Source organism: Hylobates moloch, unplaced genomic scaffold, assembly GCF_009828535.3.
Source record: "Hylobates moloch isolate HMO894 unplaced genomic scaffold, HMol_V3 SCAFFOLD_3, whole genome shotgun sequence".
Lineage (NCBI taxonomy): Eukaryota > Metazoa > Chordata > Mammalia > Primates > Hylobatidae > Hylobates > Hylobates moloch.
Genome location: NW_026652278.1, coordinates 145,658,504 through 145,677,425, shown reverse-complemented (window position 1 = coordinate 145,677,425; position 18,922 = coordinate 145,658,504). Strand labels below are relative to the sequence as shown.

The 18,922-nt window shown below is 40.7% G+C and overlaps 1 pseudogene; it reads right to left on the bottom strand.

Moving 5' to 3' along the window:
* Positions 1 to 243: 243 nt before the first annotated feature.
* Positions 244 to 16,282, bottom strand: LOC116481259 (methylosome protein WDR77-like; annotated as a pseudogene).
* Between the last annotated feature and the right edge of the window lie 2,640 nt (positions 16,283 to 18,922).

The following is an 18,922-nucleotide window of genomic DNA, read 5'->3' as shown; positions in this document are numbered from 1 at the left end:
GCAAAACCTACACTCACACACTCAGATGCACCTGCACGCCCATTTTTAAGAAAGCTTTTCCTCCCTGTGACTACAGGATCCCAGCATCCAGCGTCCTTCAGGCTGTGGGACAATGCCAGGTAATGGCACAGATCCAATGTATCAGCATAGTACAGAAGGCTCATGTGTTATCTCACAAGCTGAGGGGACAGGGGCAAAGAAGTGGACTCTCATGGGGGACTTGCTGTTTGTCTTAAGTCCAATCTACTCAGCAACGCTCTCAGGTCCAGGGGCTGGGAGAGGTTCTGTGGGCACTTGTGGCAGACGACCTGATGGTCCCAGCCCATTGTGGTAAGCAGAAAGTGATTGAGTGGGGATCAAGCAGCATCTCTCGCAAGGTCACTGTGGTCTCAGCTTCTAAACACCTCAGTAAGGCTGAAGTCCAGCACAGCCAGTGAGCCATCTTCGCTGTAAGAGCCCGGGAAGGGAACACCGTGTGAGGAAAACACCAGCCCAATGACACATTGGTCTTGTACAGCTGAGCCAAGGGCACCTCTCCCTCTCTTGGTGTCCACAAGGGAGACAGTCCCATTCTCATCACAAAGATGAAGATTTCACTTTGCTGAGGATGCCAAGCCAGTGAGGGGGGAAGGCAGCCAGAGGCACTGCAGCCCACCTGTGACGTTGGCTTGGGACAGAGAGTATTCCAGAATAAAATTCTACTGTCCTCACTGCAGGAAAGAAACACACAGTCCTTGCGGGGAGAGTCAGCAGCACAGGTGACCTGCCCAGCATGAGATCGGTATGAATTCAGTGCCACCTGCTGAGCAAGGTCCCAATCCTTGATGCTGAAGTCTTTGCTGCCGCTGACAGCCGAGAGCACTGAGGGTAGATACAATGTCTCCATGCTCATACTTGCAGAACTTGCTGACGATGAGTGGCTCGTTCTCATCCACCTCCCACAATTCACCAGCACCTGAATCAGAAGCTGCTATGATAACTCTCTCCCCCACCCAAGTGAGGTCAGCCACTCCAGCCTCCATCTGGGCTCCAGCAGAGCAGAAGCCTTCTTTGAGGGTGGCACAGGGGTCCTTAAAAAGGCAGAGGGGACCGGGCGCGGTGGCTCACGCCTGTAATCCCAGCACTTTGGGAGGCCGAGGAGGGCAGATCACAAGGTCAGGAGGTTGACACCATCCTGGCTGACACGGTGAAACCCTGTCTCTACTAAAAATACACAAAAAAATTAGCTGGGCGTGGTGGCGGGCGCCTGTAGTCCCAGCTACTCGGGAGGCTGAGGCAGGAGAATGGAGTGAACCCGGGAGGCGGAGCTTGCAGTGAGCTGATATCGCGCCACTGCACTCCAGCATGGGCGACAGAGCGAGGATCCGTCTAAAAAAAAAAAAAAAAAGTCAGAGGGAGCCGGCCCAGCAGCGGCCACTGAGACTGGAGGACCCGGAGCAGAATCCCCCGTGGGACTGGTACCGCGCAGCTTCCAACTGCGTTCCATGCAGGCCGGTGCGTTAGGGGGCGGTAGGAAAGAAGGGTTTCCTTCTGCATCTCCATGGTTCCAACTCCAACCTGGATTCGGCTCCGGTAGCAACTCCCACGTGCTGCACCTCCTGTTTGTTTTTGGTTGTTGTTGTTGTTGTTTTCCCCTTGATAGTAGCCATCCTAGTAGGTATGAGATGGTATCTCATCGTTTTAATTTGCATTTCCCTGGTGTTTAGTATTTCAGAGCATATTTGTATGTGCTTATTGTCCATTTGTATGTCTTCTTTGGAGAAATCTCTATTCAAGTCCTTTGTCCATTTTTAAATCATGTTGTTTGTTTTTTTTTCACTGTTAAGTTGTAGGAGCTCTTATCTATTCTGGATATTAAACACTTATCAGATATATGATTTGCAAATATTTTCTTCCATTTCATTCGTTGCCATTTCATTCTGTTTATTGTGTCTTTTGATGCACAATGATTAATTTTTATGTAGTCCAATTTATCAATTTGTACTTTTGTTGCCTGTGCTTTTGGTGTCAGGTACAAGAAATCATGGCCAAATCCAGTGTCATGAAGATTTTCTCTGATACTGTCTTCTAAGAGTTTTATAGTTTTAGCTCTTCAATTTAAGTTTTCAATCCATTTTCAGTTAATTTTTGTATATGGTGTTACTTACAGGTCCAACTTTATTCTTTTGCATGTGGATCTCTGGTTTTCCCAACACCATCTGTTGAAAAGACTGTCGTTTCCCCATTTACTGGTCTTGGCAGCCTTGTTGAAAATCATTTGACCACATATGGATAATTTATTTCTAGGCTTTCTATTCTGTTCCATTGGTCTATATGTCCCTTTATGCCAGTACCACACTATTTTGATTACTATGTCTTTGTAATACATTTTGATACTGGGAAGTGTGAAACCTCCAAAGTTGTTCCTGTTAAGATTGTTTTGGCTATTCTGGGTCCCTTGAGATTCCATATGAGTCTTAGGATGGATTTTTTTCTGCTTAAGCAAAAACATTGGGATTTTGATAGGGACTGCATTAAATTTGTAGATCACTTTGGGTAGTACTGACATCAAAGTTCCCATTTTTGGTGATATAGGATCACTCTTGATTTCAGAAATTTTATCCATAGTTGACAAAAAGAGATAAGGAAAACAGCCATATGTAATGAGTTTCCAGAGATGTGAATATCAAAATATCAAAGAACATTCACTCTGTGTCCTCAGTTCAGGAGTCAGGCTTCTAGTTTCCTTCCTAGAACTCATTCATCTTTTTTACCCCAGCCTGCCTTCCTTGTAACAGAACTGGATATGAACATTCCTGTAAGAGCGCTTACCAAATTTTCACTAATTGACAGAAATTCAAAATGTGAAATGTTTTAAGTACCCATGCTACTTCCCGTTCCAGAGAAAAATGACTTTTAAGATGATAAGTGGCAAACAACATGCCCACTCTAATGTAAACTCTGTCCCTTGCTTTCTACAACAGTAGGCCTTTAACTACCCCCAAGGAACTTCTCATTGTCCATTTCACATTTGATTTTTATTTCTTCCTTTCAGGTTTGAAAATCTGAACCTCCTTGACAAAGCTAACTTTTAAATATATCATTATGAGAGATCCTAATTATTTTTTAGAATCTTCATGGTCATTTATTTTTCTTAAGGGCCATTCATTTACCTGTTTCATTCACTCAGATGGAACACCCATCATGATTTTCAAAGTCATTTTGAAATAATGGAAACCCTGCCCAGTCCTTTAAAGGAAAGAGCTTACTTTAATAGATTTTGAGGGGTATCCTAGCAACCAGTCCATAGTGAAATTTATCAATTTCTTAAAGGGAATCTGCACTAAATCCGTGAAAAAGACATTTCAGTTTTAGTTTCTTAGGTCCATCTTTTCTACATTGTTCCAGGGATTAGACTTGATTAGATATCTTCACTTTTGAGACTTCATTTAATGACCATTAAAAACATAGTTGATGTTCTTCCACTCAGTGTAGCTCCTTTCATGGCATTGGACTCTACCTGACAATAGATAGATGGATACATAGAGAAATATTTCTAAGTTGTATAAGCAGCCCAAAACTTAGTGCAAAAATTGAATACATATTTGTGCTTTTTGTTCTTATTTCTGTACATGCAAAAATACAAGGCAAAATCTTCTTGATCTCAAGAAAAGCCAAGGCTTGGAAAGCATATTCATTCATGTCAATCTTGGCTTTCCTGGGTGCTATGAATGAGAGAAGATTTATTTGGTTGTGCTTTCAGATATTAGTTGTTTCCAAGTTGTGAATTTTTTTTTAATTCTGAATGCAAATCAAAATAAAAAATTTCCCCAGGTATGTAGACAAGTCAAGCATGAAATAGCATAAATGGATTACACATTCTGCAAGTAGGATTTAAAATTGAGAAGGCTGTTAAAATTAAATAGCATTAACAATTCAACTCTAGATAACCCGGGAGTAATGCCTGCATAGGAAATTCATATGGGTGAGAGAGACTTATTCTCAGTCTTTTTGCTATCTTGAAAAGCAAAATGAAATTGTTATGTGCATTGGTCTTTGGGATTTAGAATTCATGCAATGTTTACAATACATTCATTTAGTGTTTGGCTAGATAGAAGTGGACATTTGTTTAAGGACATGCAGGTATAAAAAGTATACACTTGTTTTAATTAGTACTATGATAATTTAATTATAGGGAGAGAATTTTCATAATTCAGCTGGCTGACTAATGTTTCCTTGATATGTGCTGGTGAACAAATGAATACTTTAAGTATTTAGTAGCTGATATTTATACTGATAGCCTATTTCTGGCACAATACCCATTAACAGAGTTTGAATTTATATAGAATATTTTTCCTTTTAAAATATTAGGTATTTGGCCAGGTGCGGCGGCTCACACCTGTAATCCCAGCACTCTGGGTGGCCGAGGCAAGTGGATTATTTGAGGTCAGGAGTTTGAGACCAGCCTGACTAACATGGTGAAACCCCACCTCTACTAAAAATGCAAAAAAAAAAAAAAAAAAAAAAAATTACCCGGGCATGGTTGTTCATGACTATAGTCCCAGCTACTCAGGAGGCTGATGCAAGAAAATTGGTTGAACCTGGGAGACAGAGGTTGCAGAGAGCCGAGATCACACCACTGTACTCCAGCCTGGGTGACCTCCGTCTCAAAAAAAAAAAGAAAGAAAAAATAGGTATTTAATAAAGATTTATTTCACCATACTAATTATTCTTTACAGTATTTTTATTTAAATGTACTCTGAATTATTTAAAATTTTATTCTTTCAGTTATTCTTTGAGCTCTTAATATTACTTTTGCTTTTTTCATCATGTTTGCTTAATTTTTATTTGTTGCATTTATTATTAACTAGTTAGTTTGAAATATTATTGTTCTTAAACATTTGATCCTTAGCTCACTGAATCCTGCTTTATTTGTTTTCCTTTATCTTTGGTTTCCTGAAAGGACTCAGGTTATTATTAGTTTTTGTTGGCAACAAGGAAGTCTGAGACAGGATGACAGCAGAAGCAAGAGCCCACACCAGGGAGGTGGAAACTGTTGGAACCCATCCACTTCCCTGGTACGGCCCTTCTCCTTTGACTTCTCTCATCCCCAAGGCCGTCAGTGTTGATTCTCCAAATAATCTTAGCCAGCGCCATTTAAGCATCCCCCACAGGCTAAGAAGGCTTTACAAGCCAAAATTGTCTTATTTATTCAAACAGAACACTTGGATTCCCATCACCTTAGGCAGTCCTCAATTCACAACTCCCAGAACAGCAATTATTGACTGAATAGCTGTATGCTGACTTTATGCCCTATATTTGCTGTAAGTTGGTTGTTTGGAACTCAGGGAGCATTTTCCAGAAACATTCCCATTCTTGTGTCTGGGTTCCTAGGTCAGTTGACAAAAGCCCAGGGAATCTGAAACAGTCTGACTCTTCCCCTTTTTTCATATATATATATATATATATATATATAAATCCTAGCATACTGAAGTCTTTTCTGTATATATTTACAACAATCCCAAGGAATTAGGTTTTTATTGAGTAAGTTTTAAGTCACTCTTTCCAGGGTTAAATGAGGTAATGGGAGAAATAGACAGGGATGGCAAAAATGAGCGCAGAATGTGAGCTGCAGTCTCAGATGGCTGTTCCTGGAGCAAATGTGATAACTGGAGAATAATTCCAGCACAGAGGACTGAGGACAGAGGAGGCAGAGATAAGCACAAACACTCGCTGAGTGAAACTATCGAATATGTGGGGCACTTGGGATGGGAGTACAGACACAGAGACCAATGCATTTTAGTCTGCATTTTATCTTCAACAATGCTAAACAGATTTATGAGCACCTCACTAAAATGGCCTATGGGGGAGATCCTCAAGAGATTCCAGAGAGCAAGAGATGTCAAATGGAAATTCATGGTATAGAACTTATCATTACTAATGGTTTTACTCTCAATCTTGATGACCTCCAAACAATTTTTCGTTAAGATCTTAAATTTCTCAATCTGCAGCTCTCTACAGCCACCATGGTGGCAGGCATTCAGCCACTGAACTGGAGAACTGAATACTGAAAGCAGCCAAGACTAGCACAGTGGTGTTGTAATACCCTTAATCAAAAGAGAAGAGCATTAAATTACATTAAAAACAAAATCGTGGGGCTTTTTTTGTTTTGTGTTTTGTTTTCTTGAATGCTGGTGATTAAGGAAAGGAAAGTCTAATTAGAGGAGGATAGGGAGATTTGGAATGGGACTTGCGGCTGCTTTCAAGTGCTTTGAAAGTTGGTGGCATTGATTCCTTTTGAACTTTTTTCTTTTCTATGTTTTTATGTGTATGTCTGGATCATTGCCCTCCAACCCTTCTGCTCTTCCCTCACCACACACACAATCTTTTAGTTTGGCTCACAATGAAACAAAAATGGGACAATAAATGAAAAATAAGAAAGGTGGATTCCTAAGATAAACTATCAGAAAGGAAGAAAGTGAAAGGGATCAAAGGGCATATTGAAGGGGAAGATTTCTCAAAGCAGAACTGAGAGAGTAAGGAGAGAGACAGAAAAGGAGATGAGAGGAAGGGAGAGAAGAAAGCAAGGGACAAAGGGAAAGAGTAAGGCAGGGCGAAAAAGGGGGAGAGAGAGGAGCAGAAATAGGGGCACAGGAGATTCAGTGAGGATCTGATGTTGGCAATTTCAGATGGGGCAGAGAAACTTTTGATCTCTCAGTTCTTTTAGCTAGTGCTGTGGACCTACAAGTGTTTGGTTTAGATCAAAGAAACCTGGAATCAGAGCAGTTTAAGGACTTCATTCTTAAATCTGGCTTCACATTAGATCCACCTAGGGAGTTTTAAAAGCCGCCTAGACCTGCCTCACTTCCCAGAAACAGGGACCGATTGATCTGGGATTGGACATCATATTTTTTAAAGTTCACTGGGTAGTTCTAATGCCCAGTCACGGTTGAGACCCTAGGCAGGTCTGGAGACATTGGGGCAGTATGAAACTGGCATTGTGTGCTTATGGGATGCTGTTTGTAAACTAGTTGTCACCCTGAGGAGCTTGTCTACATCTAAGTACTTTTAAAATACTAGCTCATCTAACAAAAGAGGACCCATGGGGTGCTCTCCTGTGTTGAAATCTTTCTAAGGAGTATGGGCTCCACAAAAGCCGTGGATAACCTGAAGAAATATAACATCTATGATAATTATCAAATAGGTTCTTTCAGCCATATTATTCTTACATTAAAAATTCTTTCCTTCTTTTTTTTCTTGACACAGAGTCTCACTCTGTTGGCCAGGCTCCCAGGCTAGAGTGCAGTGGCGTGAACATGGCTCACTGCAGCCTCAAACACCCAGGCTCAAGCATTTCTCCCACCTCAGCCTCTCATGTAGCTGGGACTACAGGTGTGTGCCAACATGCCCAGATAGTTTTGTTTGTTTGTTTTTTTGTAGAGACAGTCTCATTACGTTACCCAGGCTGGTCTTGGACTTCTAGGCTCAAAGGATCCTCCTGCCTCAGCCTCCCAAAGTGTTGAGATTACAGGCATGAGCCACCATGCCTGGCCAAAATATTTATTTATAAAATAACTTGTTCCTAGTCCCCTTTGTGGTGGCTCTTCTGCTGCTCAGATATACAAAGAAAGAAAGCTCTTTTGCTTCAAACTGTCAATTAACATAGGCAAATTTCTCAAACATTAAAGAATTTTGCAGTTGGTCAATAAAAAAATTACTACAGCTGGATTTTTAAAGCAGGGGCCAAGAAATTAGAAAGAAAAGATCCTTATTAGCTAGGATATTATCATCATTCTTAACAATTACTCTTTAATGAGCACCTACTGTGTGCCAGGCATCGTATTAGGTGAGTTAGAGAGGAAATGTCATTTCATGCTGACTACTCCCTATCCAAGGTTTAAATGTTGTTGACAGTGATTACAAGAGCTAGTCGAACATTTAAAGGAGTTTTGTTCACATTCCCTGAGAAGTCATTGCAGTATAATGGCATCTTTGTCTGGAAGTTAGAAACCTAAGAGACCTATTCATTTCTCCAAGTTGTGGCTCTTTTATTTATTAAATGATGTGTTCAGACTGCGTGATTTTGTAAGTTTATGAAAATCATGGTAAGAATAAGTAGTTGGATAAAACTATGAGCTGTTGGGTGCAATACTGATTTATTTCTGGTGGATGGTGCTTTGCAATTTCCATTTCCATTATAAATGTCATTATTTTTGATTCTCACTCACAGCTCCCTTGTGAGGTAAGAAGGATAGATATCACCTCACCATTTCTGGAAACAAGCCTGGGAATGTTATTTTTTCTTAAGAAATACTACAGAAAGGGCAGTCAGTTTTTGTTTTCTTTCTTGCAGTGTGAAGCAGTGGGAAAAGTAATTGAAAGGTTCTATGGTTGCTAAAACAAATATACAAAGAAATGTAAAAGCTTGACTTTTTCACTATGCATTGCAAATATTTTACAAATTTTCATTTTATAAAAGAAGAAAATCATGTGAATTGTTTCTCTCTAAAGTACTCTCCTTGAAAAGGCAGTTCAGTCTCCTAGCAACCAACACTTCTCCAAATGAGAAAAATGTCTGGAGGAAGGGAGAAACTACAATTACACAATGAATAGATCAGAATTCTCATGAGCCTGGAAGAGATTCATAAAGGGCATCTTAGCCCATTTCCATTCTCCCAGTGTCAGCTTTGGGGATTCTCAGAAGCTCCAAACAGAGTCACCAGCAAGGTCAAATGTAGTGGCTTACCTTATGCCTACGCCTGGTGCTGGGGCCTCTTCCCTCCCACCCCCTTGGAGCTTTGCTCTTTCTAACCTTAAAAGTAAAATCCTCTGCAGTAGTGCTGTCAAAAATGGCAGCTACTAGCCTCATGGTTTTAGGGGGAAAGCCAGTATTTTCTCTTCTATACTCCCACAACACTTTTGGTCACCAAAATGCGTAGAGCTTTTTCCTATGACAAGCAATTCTCTAATTCTCTGAGGACATCAACTGGATGTCCTACAATTTAACTCAATTCTGACACCTTCTACCTGGAGATAGCATCTGATCCCACAGGTTAAGGACTCAGTCCCCCAAGACGGTCCCGCACTTCAGGTGTCAATCACAAGTAGTGAGCCCCAGGTTGCCCATAACTTCCGTCTGACTTAGCTAATAATAACAGGTCCTCTCTGGCAAGGGCAGCACACGGAACTCAGGAAAACAGTTTACTTACAAGATTACCAGTTTATTACAAAGAATATAAATTAGGTACAGCCAGAGGGAAGAGACGCATTGGGCGAGGTACGGGAGAACGGATGAGGAGCTTCCATGACCTCTCTGGGCCACTATCTCACAGCACCTCCACGCATTCACCAACCCAGAAGCACTTCAAACCCCATCCTTTTGGGTTTTTATGGAGGCTTCATCTTGTGGGCGTAATTAATCAAATCGCTGAGCACTGGGATCAACTCAACCTTCAGGCCCTCTTCCCTTCCAGAGGTGGGGGGGATTGGAGATCAAAATTCTGACTCTCTAATCATGTGGTTGGATTCCCTGGCACCCATCCCGCTATTCTGAGGCTGTCCAGAGCCCCCAGCCACCAGTCATCTCATTAGTGTATAGAAAGACATGATTACTTCAGAGATTGCAAGGGTTTTAAGAGCTATGTGCCAAGAAATGGGTAAAGAAGACCAAAATATATATTTCTTATCATATCATACATGGCTATTTAAATTAAAAGATTGAAATTTTAATTACCTAAAATTAAATTTAAAAAGCAGTTCCTCAATCACACCAACCACATTTCAAGTGTTTAATAGCCACATATGGCTAATGGTTGCTATATTGGACAGGTCAATTTTAGAACATTTCCTTCATTCCAGAAAGTTCAATGCTGCTCCGGAGGCTGCTCTGAAGAGCGTCCACAGATCAGATTTGGATAGAGAAATTTCAGGTAGAAAGGGTTTCATTGTATGAGGGGCATTGAAATTGCCTCTCTGAATTTTACTTTCATCTTTAGATTTTTCTCACCATATTTACACATTAGTTTTTTTTCACATAGTCCTATCCAATTGAAAAAGGAATTTTGAAAACTGGCAAGTTAACATTATGAATGCAACTAAGAGTTGCAGAGGGCAAGAACGGGAGAGGACAAGTACTTTGGGACAATCATGCAATTGATGTTTTCTGTAAATCTAAATCTGAAAGTTTACGGTACTAGTAGGAGCAGTAGGTCAGTAACAATAAAATTCTACCTCAAGATAGGTTGATATGGGATAGTCTGAAAGCCTCAGACATCATTTTTTTTATTCCGTTTTTGGTTTCCGTTATTTGGCCAGCACATGAGCAAATGCTGGCATTCATGTTTGGGAATGAATACGAATTTCAAAAGATAGAACAGGATTTTCTTCTGGATTTCCTAGTCTTCTCTTTTTCTTTCTGCTTATACACCACTTTAATAAGCTGCTTTGATGCCCTATGCATGTGAAATAACTCAGTGCCTTGGAGAAGAAGATGAAGCAGAACTGGACTGCAGTGATCCTGTATTCCGAATCCATCTGGACTGAGACCCTGAGAGGAGCTGGGCATTAGACAACTGTGAAACCGCCATTGCAAAATTATGACAGCAAGAGAAATCTGACATAGTTGATTCCATCTTGCTTCTAACTTCAGAGCTTTCCTCAGTCATCTCTGGGCATAGGCCAAGCTAACTTTGGAAAGAATTTAATTTATAGTTTAACCTTAAAGTAAAGATGATAATAACCCTTCCCAAAACTAAACTGCCTTTGTGAAACTAAAAAAAAAGCCACAAGGTTAGGATCATGAGAGATGGGCCTGAATTCTGCAAAGACGTAGGTGTAATTAAACAGTAACTAACCATTGTTCCAGAGGTCACAAGTTTTATAACTTCTCCAATTCCTCCTATACATAAGAGCAGTGTTTGTAGAACCTAAGATTGGCCTTTAAGGTGTTTTTCTGAGATGTTTTTTCTGCATTTCTGATGACTGGCTGTCTCCACATGGACCCTCATGACTCAGTCAGTCCTGTGGCCCCACTCAGAGGTAGATTCAGTGCATGGGACCATTTTCCACACACCTATGATTGCTTCTTCAACCAATCAGCAGCACCTATTCCCCAGCCCCCTGCCCACCAAACTATCCTTGAAAAACCTTAACTCTGAGCCTTCAGGGAGACTGATTTAAGTAATAACTCTGTTTCCCTCTTGGCTGGCCTCCCATGGATTAAACTCCATCTTTACTGCAATGCCATGATCTCAGTGAATTGATTTTGTCTGTGCAGTGGGCAGAAAGAACCCACTTGATGATTACATAAGGACCCGTCGGTGAAATATCCAGCTCAGGCCACTGCCAGCACAGGTCCTCCAACTGGAGCCTTAGCTCCCACATAGCTAAGGGGGCCAAGCAGTCAATATGTGCCTGTCAAAAATGGATGCTCTTACTCTCTCTCTTTTTTTTTTTTTTTTTGAGGCAGGGTCTCCCTCTGTTGCCCAGGCTGGACTGCAGTGGCACAATCGCAGCTCACAGCAGCCTCAATGTCCTAGGCTCAAGTGATCCTGCTACCTCAGCCTCCTGAGTAGCTAGACTACAGGCATGTGCCAGCACACCCAGCTAATTTTTGTATTATTATTATTTTTTTTTGTAGAGATAGAGTTTCACTATGTTTCCTAGGATGCTGGTCTTGAACTCCTGGGCTCCAGCAATCCTCCTGCCTCAGCCACTCAAAGTGATTACAGGCATGAGCCTGGATGCTGTCATTTTTGATGGCACTGTTTTTTTTCCTGGAGGGAGGGGCTTCCATGAATGCTGTAGTGGAGAACTCAGCTGAATTCATATATCATTCATCAAAGAAACTTTTCACATCACAGTTTTTTATTTTAATTCCAGGACTCTCATAGTTATGTCCACATTTATAAAAATTTATTCTATGCTTCCACAAAGCAGTTCTAAGTTGATATTTCTTCTTCCATAAAATGAAAATTATTTCTTAAGAAAATATTTTTACAGATAAGTCTCTGGAAGTCTTAATTTTAGAAAATATATGTCAGCTTGAGAGGTGAGAATAGAGCAAAACCAAGAGATACCTGAGAATTTGACTTAGTGTATGTAAGTGTGGCTTCCTAGGAAATGGCCAAATGTAAGGGCTGTGTGATCTCTTGTACCCACAGGGTGCTGGGCAAGACATGATTGAACAGCAACGCTGACAGGGAGGATGTTTACCGACATGCTCAGGGAGTGATATAGCACCCACATTCCTGCCCCAAGGGGAATCAATTCCAAATGAGAATCCAAGCCAGAATTGATCCACAGCACTAGTGAAGGTTTAAAACATTGCTCTTTCCATGTGGCTGCAAAATACAGAGAGCAGATCATGGCAGAGAAAAAACAGATGCACAGAGTTGGTTGAGTGTCTAAAAGTTTCAGGGTCATGATCTTGTTTCCTTAATAACTAGAGCCAGTAGCCAGCAATCCAGAGCACAGGCAAGCAAGCAAAAAACACCTTCCTGGAAATCAATGAACAGATCATAATAAAAGGGGAAGCATTTTAAACATTCATTAGACTCAGTTTGGTAACTTTCTTTATTTTTATGCAAATCAACCTGCAAGCCCTATTTTGGCCCAGTGGTAGAAAAACAACCTTGCCAATTCAACAAAAATCAATCACTTCTGGTTTGAAATACAGTCAGGTCAGAATTTAAACTTATGAAAATATTTCTGGGGCCCTCATCCTTCACACACACACCTAGACATCCACGCATGTTCTTCCTGTGTCTGAAATCTGAGAAGCAGCTATTTTTCTCTACTGTGGTTTATGGTATCACACTGTCCACTCTGAAACTGCTCTCCTAGAGTGCTATACAGGAATTGGGGCATGGGTTTCCCATACTTTTGAATACTCAGAACAAACTTGGGCGTTCAATATTGCCTCTTTCTGGGGGTAGATGCTGGGGATGAGGTATGGGATGGGGAGGGGCAGTGAGTCACCATTTTATTGGTGTCTAAATGCCTTTGCTCTTTCCTTTCTTTTCCATCCTCCCTCCAGCCCTCCAGGGACGGCTGCTGTCTGTCCTCGGTGTAGAGGGAAACTGTTTACACACATGTGCATTCTTCCTCTCCCTGTGACTTACTGCATGCCCAAAGCCTCCAGTGTTCCACTCTCTAGCTCTTTGGAAACACAAATCTTTGTCTCTCTTAACAAAGCCAGCCTCTTGCAAATGAATGCCTTGCTTTCTAGTATGTTATTTATGTTAGAGAGGGACAGAAATTAATTTAGCACTTTAATTGATGTCTTTGTTGTAGGTTTTACCCACCTTCCTCCTGGGAACAATGAATGCCTTTGATTAATTGGGTGCCGATCACAGAGGCTACTAGAAAATACTAGAATCACAGGGAATAAAGAAAACACATTAGTTACAAGGTCAAATATAATGCTATAATGATGATAATGGTGATAACCATCATATGTTGAGCTTTTATTATTTGCCATGCACTGTTGTGAGATCTTTCTTTGTCTCATGTAATCCTCAGACCAGTTCTGTGAAGTAGGCACTGCTCCCATCATACTTTTTTTTTTTTTCTTGAGATGGGGTCTCACTCTGTCACCTAGGCTGTAGTGCAGTTGTGCGATTATGGCTCACTGCAGTCATGGCCCTCCTGGTTCGGTGATTCTCCCCCACCTCAGCCTCTTGAGTAGCTGGGACTACAGGTGGGCACACACATATCTGGCTAATTAAAAAACAATATATATATTTTTTGTAGTGACAGGGTCTCACTTTGTTGACCAGGCTGGTCTCAAACTCCTGACCTCATGTGGTCCTCCCGCCTTGGCTGGCATCCAGGTGTGAACTACCGTGCCTGGCCTCCCATCTTACTTTACAGATGAAGAAATCCCCAGTCTTAGGAAGGAGAGCACATGTGACCAGGATTGTCCGGCTGGGAACTAGAGGAGAAGGGATGCGAACCTCTGCAATCTGACTCTGGGGCCCTTGTTCGGAATCACCCACCATATTCCTTCCTCCGTGAGTGTCATGAACATCCCCCAAACTGCAGAAGAACTAAAACAATTATCAGAGCATTTCCACCATATTGTGTTAACTATATACTGTTTCACACTTTCAAAGGAAGATCACTTCCATAATAAAATTCTACCAGAACATTCAAAAAGAAAAAGCTCTTCAGTTGATCTTGCCCATATAAGGGCAAAGGATGTTACATTGCCCTTAAATGAAAAAAAAAAAAAAAAAAAAGAACAAACCAGTGACAGAGACAGCCCCAAAAATAAAATTATAATGCTCCAGAGGCCATATTTGACTTGGAGATGTGTTTGCCTGAGCCAGCACGAATTAAAGGTATCTGTATTATTAGGAGGGGCACACACTCCTGGTTTCATTTACTCCCTGCTGTCTTAACCTTGGCTCATTCACACATTTATATTACTCACTGGCTCCTGAAGAGGGTTGAATTGCCATTAATTAAATCATCTGTGATTGTAGGTATAAATGCGATGTATTAGATCCTTGTCATTTGCATATCTACTTCTTGAAGTGTGTGACCTGTAGCTCTTTTAAACTTTGTTAAGTGCAAGTTTTAAATCCTGCTCAACATGTCACACAGGGCCACAAAGAAGCGAGCCTGAAACCACCAGAACTCACATCCCCAAGTTTTGTTCTGCAAACATAAAAGTAGATTTTTCTATGTATTAGGGGTAAAATCATGAACAATCAAGATGGTCATAAATGTGGATATGTATAAATATCCTGCTGTGTGCTAGTAAGTATAAAATAATCACCTATCACAGCCATGCAAGGCTTAATCTAGAAAATATTCAGGAGCAAGGCCACCAGAAATCAATACAATGAAAACGCCAAGAGTGGCTCCAAGAAACAAAGTATGTTACAACTTAAAAAGACAGCCCAAAAATCAGTCTGGGATGTGTTATGTAGCAAGAAACAGCTTCAAATACCTAAGCAGGCCCTGGGGGCATTGGGGAGTGGAAGAATCAGATATTCTTAATTACATCAAAGATTCATGGAGGATACTTCAAGTTCAGCATATTTTATTTAAAAGGCAGAATGTGAGTAATACATTAAAATATATACACCAAGAATGTACTCTAAGTCATAAAGGATATTTTCATGTGAAATGGGGCCAAGTATAATTATCTGAAAATTTTTCCCAACTCTCTGGACAATACTGTTAGATAGTTTATTAAATCTGCATATCAGTTTTGTAAAAAAAAAAATTTAAAAATAAGACAAAATGCCTCTCTATCTATATGGTCTTTGCAAACTGTCTGCCTGTGGGAGATTTGTTATGTGTAACAATGAAAGTGCAAGAAGGATCCAATGTGTGAGAATGGAGTGCCTTTCCTGTAGTTTTAGGGAGAGAACTGTACCCAACATGGGGCCACCTACTAAACAACCCTTGGTGTGTGCTTGGTGCATGACTGGAATGCTGTACATGACCTATACTATTTCCCAATTTTGTTTAAAAAAAGTTGAATTTTTTGCAGGTAAACCAGAAACATCTGGGTACTCCGGTGAAGTGATATTGAACCATGATCGTGCGTACGTTAGGGCAGGGCAAGCCATCCGACCATGTGTTATCACACACTGCTAAAAGCAGACAGTTGGAATTATCAAATCCATGTTACAGGCTCCAGACATCTCCTATTGTCCACAGGATGGACATAGGATTGTCCAATATCTCCATACAAATAAATTCTTCCAAGGAATAATTTCCCAAATGCAGGCGGAAAATGAAAGCCCTTCCATCTGAATGATATTAATTAGCTGCTCTTTCCACCATGCCTGGTCTACTGCTCACACGTGATCAAGAAAGTGGGAGATGGCTAATTATCAGCACACAAAAAAAAGAAATATGGAAATCAGAGAAGGCAAAGAATGGCAGGGTGGTTAGTCATTTGAATTTTAGAGCTGTTCTGGGGCCTGGGAGTCTCAAGGTGCTATTTAAATTCAAAGACCATTTGGAAGTTTTTTTCAATATTCAAGTTATGTGAGTTTCAATATTTATGCTGAAGTTAATATTAGAAAGATTACTCTATCTTGCCTGTGGAAAAAAAAAGAAAAAAAAACAAAGTGGTTAGTTACATGGTTTACCACTCAAGGCAGTTGAGAGCTTGCCACTTTATCTTGAGTTTGTGCGGAAGCTGTGCTGGGAATTTTAACCGGATGGCAAATGGCTGAACATGGAAAATTAGCATTTCAGATGGACCTCTTGTGCTCAGAATTGAAAACCCATCAGGACATGTAGGCTCTGGGCCCCAAAGCCCCTCATCTGGATAGAGCATCATTGACCACCTGGAGCTAAGCCATCTTTACCTCTCTGCCTTTGCAATCTCCTACTTATTTGTTTCCTCCTTCTTCTTTGCTTATTTCGGCTTTCAACTCTACTGGGCAAAAAATACTTGTGTTTTGTCCAGGTCTCAGTAGTCAAGAAAATCTCAAAGTTTGACTGCACCACAGTTGGGGGTGTTTAATTAAGGCTAGACACCATCCCAGAATTTCCGTGCCCACCAGACTTCCATTGTGATATTCCAGCAAGTCAAAAGGAGCAGACAACTTAGCTAAGTGGAACTGATATACGTGGAACACGGGCAGAGTGAAAGGAAAAGAAAGACATAGATTTCTTCTGGCGTTTGCCAATTGGCTAGTCATAATCTTCACTGTGACCAAATAGGTGTCTTTATCTTGAAAACTTAATTTTTTTAAAATGGCAAAGTTCCTTAAGGAGCCTAAGAAGGATACATTGCATTTAAGGAGACAATGTTAATTTGTTTCAAAAACTCAAGCGCTCGGAGATGATGACAAGGTCAATGCCATGATTTCATTCTGAAAGTTATTTTCTGTTTATTGCCCTGAGTATGAATTACAGTGTGAGGCTGCCCAGCCCTGCACTTGCCCTGAATTCTGTTCTGTGTCACAGAACCTGCTTCATCTTCTTCCTTGCGAACACAGCTTGCTGTAGCCTCGACCTCCTGGGCTCAAGCAATCCTCCTACCTCAGCCTCCTGAGTAACTAAGACCACAGGGATGCTCCACCATGACTTGCTAATTTTTTATTTGTACTTTCAGTAGAGATGGGATCTCCGTATATTGCCAGGCTGGTCTCAAACTCCTAGGCTCAAGTGATCCTCCTGACTGAGCCTCCCAAAGTGCTGGGATTACAGGCATGAGCCAGCATGTCAGGCCTACTTCACTTTCTTACAACCCAAAAGCTACAGACATTTTCTAGGACCAGTGATTTTTAAATTCACACCTGTCTAGCCTTGCCTCACCTTGTCCATTTTCATTCTTTATTATAATAATGATGGGGGAAGAGGACTGTTTAAAAAAGAAATGCAAAGAGAGCAGTTAAGCCAAGAAGTAAATCATGAAGTTTGCTGTTTGGTCAGTCAGCCAATCATTTCTGTGATGAATCTACTTAGACATAATTTCCAATATTGATTTATTTATAGGGTATGAACTGATAATTAGTTATTGACTCTGAAAAACAAATTATTTACAAAGCATATATTCTGTGATGTCTCATGATACAAATGAGTTTTGGAATGACCAATGACTTTTCAAAGCAGCTTATTCTCTATCTGTGTACAAAAGTCTCCAGTGGCTACTATGCTGCTTATGAGAACCAGTTCTAAGTCATTTGAAAACAATCATTCTGAGAACAAACCTTAAAAAATAAGCTAGTGCATGTGATGAAATAATAGTGAAGAATAGAGTCAAAGAAGGGAAGAAGGCTGGGTGTTGTGGCTCTTGCCTGTAATCCCAGCACTTTGGGAGGCCGAGGCGCATGGATCACTTGAGCTCAGGAATTTGAGCCAGCGTGGGCACCTGTTTTTACAAAAAATCAAAATATTAGCCAGGTGTGGAGGCTGAGGCACAAGAATTGTTTGAGCCTGGGAGATTGAGGCTACAGTGAGTCATGATCACACCACTACACTTCAGCCTGGGTGACAGAGTAAGATCCTATCTCAAGAAAGAGAGAGAGAAAGGAAGAGCTAGATGAACCAGTTTTTGCAAAGCAGTATCAAAAGGGGTTTGAATGAATATGTTTTACATTTCCTTTCAGCCTCACCCATCTTTGCAATGCCCTGACTTGCCCTGAACCTATTTATTGTTGGTATGCCACTAGACATAGGTCACTTCGCCTCTCTACACCTCCATTATTCTTTTATTCAAACCCACCTTAAATAGCTCAAAAGTATAGAATATGTCAATGCTTCAAGATGGACTTGACATTTCACAATAAAATGACTACTTTCAAAAACATTAGAAACATTTTTCTCCACTCTTAAAATCATCATCATCTCTGCTGTTCATTTGTTTACTCATTAATTCTCTCAAGAAGCAGCTCTTGAGGACTTCTTACACATCCTGTTTTGGGTTTGTATTGGCAAATAGCATCAACTCACTGCTGTCCTAATACAGTTGACAGCTATGGTCTGGAGCACATACCTTCTAAAAGTAAAAGGCTTAAAAAAGTTCTCTGGGCTTCAAAGGACCTGAACCTGAAGATGGCTTAAATAAGTGTGTCCTTCAGTGTCTTTAAATAATCTGGTGGAGGGAAATCAACAAAACTCTACAAAAGAGAGTCACTAAAAGTAGACACTAAAGGTAGAGTTTTGTAATTTTGAGTTTCTAGCAGTAATCAAGTGGCTGTTAGTTTTAAGGCCTGGAAAGAGGGACTGGTCAGGGAATCTCTCCAGTTCTCAGCTCCTCTGTTTATAAACATGTTTATAAAGGGAGGACCACTTGGCTTTTCACCTACTCTGTGATCACAAGGTGGCAGTATTTCTGAACTTTGCTGCTGTTATCATTTCATGTAAAATGGAATTGGGCAGAATTGCTGCGGGGAAACCAGAATAACTTTAGAAGAACCTTAGCATGTGAAACAAAACCAACCAGCAAATAAAAATAAACTGATTATTG